The sequence below is a fragment of the Miniopterus schreibersii genome (assembly GCF_964146895.1).
Source record: "Miniopterus schreibersii genome assembly, chromosome: 5".
Taxonomy (NCBI): domain Eukaryota; kingdom Metazoa; phylum Chordata; class Mammalia; order Chiroptera; family Miniopteridae; genus Miniopterus; species Miniopterus schreibersii.
The window spans coordinates 82,748,475-82,750,426 of record NC_138106.1 but is presented as its reverse complement, the minus strand read 5'-3'; the positions used below and the strand labels follow the sequence as shown (position 1 = coordinate 82,750,426).

General features: G+C 53.5%; 1 pseudogene across 1 annotated transcript; it reads left to right on the top strand.

Moving 5' to 3' along the window:
* The first annotated feature begins 294 nt into the window (after positions 1-294).
* Positions 295-1,088, top strand: LOC308557511 (small ribosomal subunit protein uS5 pseudogene; annotated as a pseudogene). The gene has a single exon. The product of its transcript is annotated as a small ribosomal subunit protein uS5 pseudogene (transcript).
* The last annotated feature ends 864 nt before the right edge of the window (positions 1,089-1,952 follow it).

Here is a 1,952-nt window from a genome sequence, read left to right as displayed (position 1 = left end):
CCAACGTGTTCTACCAGGCATGTGTGTTTCGCGGCATTTCCCAGCCCCCTTGAAGCCGAGTCGATCATTTTCTGGCAGGTGGACTTTGGGCAGAAGTTATGTGCCCCCCGCCAGCCTCCCACAGTCCTTTTTTGCTCTCTCTCTTCACCCACTCAGCTGCCAGCAAAGGACTCCAAGTTGTGCCCAATGAAAGGAGCCCAGATGTTCAGAGAGAGCTGCTCAGAAAGGCCACCCACCTCCAAGCACCCGTGGAACAAGAAATGAGCTTTCACTTCTGGAGAACACCGATGGCAGATGACACAGGTGCTGCGGGAAGGCCCTGGAACGAGAGGCCGCAGCGGCTTCCCCGGAGGACCGGCGGCAGCACCGGGGGCCAGGGCCGGGCGAGGAGCTCAAAGGCGAGGAAAGGAGCGGAGCCCCGTCTCCAGGCTGGGCTGCCTGAGCAAGGACATGAAGGTCAGGTCCCTGGAGGAGAGCTCGCTCTTCTCCCTGCCCATCAAGGACTCTGAGATCACTGACATTTTCCTGGGGGCATCCCTAAAAGATGAGTCTTTAAAGATATGTCAGGACAAAAGCAGACCTGCACTGTCCAGAGGACCAGTTCAAGGCGTTTGTCACCTTTGGGGACTACAATAGATACGTTAGTCTGGGTGTTAAGTGCTCCGAGGAGGTAGCCACTGCCATCCGTGGGGCCATCATCCGGGCCAAGCTCTCTACTGTCCCTGGGCGGCAAGGCTACTGAGAGCACAAGATCAGCAAGCCCCACACCGTCCCTTGCAAGGTGACCGCCGCTGTGGCCCTGTGCCGGTGGCCTCATCCCTGCCCCCGGGGGCGCTGGCATCTCTCCGCCCCTGTGCCCGAGAGCTGCTGGTGATGGCTGGTATTGAGGCCTGCTACACCTCACTGAACTGCCACCCTGGGCAACTTAGCCAAGGCCACATTTGGTGCCATCTCACCCCCTGGCTCTGGAAAGAGACCGTGGTCACCCAGTCTCCCTGTCAGGAACTCACTGACCATCTTGTAAAGACCCCACCGGAGGTTCTGTGCAGAGGACCCAGGCTCCAACTGTGGCTACCACAAAATTTTAAACAAGAAAGATAAAGTGAATTAAGCCTGTTTAAAAAGAAAAAAACACACACAGTTTTTGCTATATTGAGCCATCAAGACTTTGGGCTGTTTGTTACAACAGCATAACATGACCTACCTCAACTAATACAGGGTCCTACTATTGTTATCCCATTTTATAGATGAAGCAAGTAAGGCTCTGAGAGATGAAATAACTTTTTAAATCACAAAGGTACACAGGGCAGAACTGGGGTTCAAACCAATGCTTGTTACACTCTAAAGTCACAGCCTGGACAACCTCCTTATAGAGAGTTACGCTTTTTCTTTGGCTACCTGGGTGGGAAAACAAAAATGCTTCCAACACATGCTGATTTTTAGGGTGATTATCAGGTATACTTCTGAGCTTGAGGTGCAAAAAAATCACTTGGGATGCTGGTTTTAAGTGCCAGTTCTGGGACCCCATTCTCATGGACTCTGATTCAGTGGCTCGGAGGAAGTGACACACAGTCTCGTTAACAAGCACTAAGGGATAAACGCAGCGCCACAGCTGAGGCTGGCGAGGTGGCGCTCTCAGCGGGAGGTAAGTGCCATCCTCTGGCTCCCCAGCCTATGGCCTCCGCTAAATCCTGGAGAAAGTCCCCTTCCTTCAGGGTCAATGTGTCAGAGAAAGCCCACCACCCATCACAGAAGCTTCACATGACAATCACACACTTTCCCTGACCTCAGTGCAGGGCCTGGGCTCCACCTCTCAGGCACACACACCCACCCTCGACTCGGACCCAGGTTAGTGAAGGAAAGGACAGCTGAGACCTGAGGTGAGGCTTTAGGATCATTCTTAGTCTATAACCCCAAGCCCAGTTCTCCTGCTTCCTTGCAATTTCTGTGAG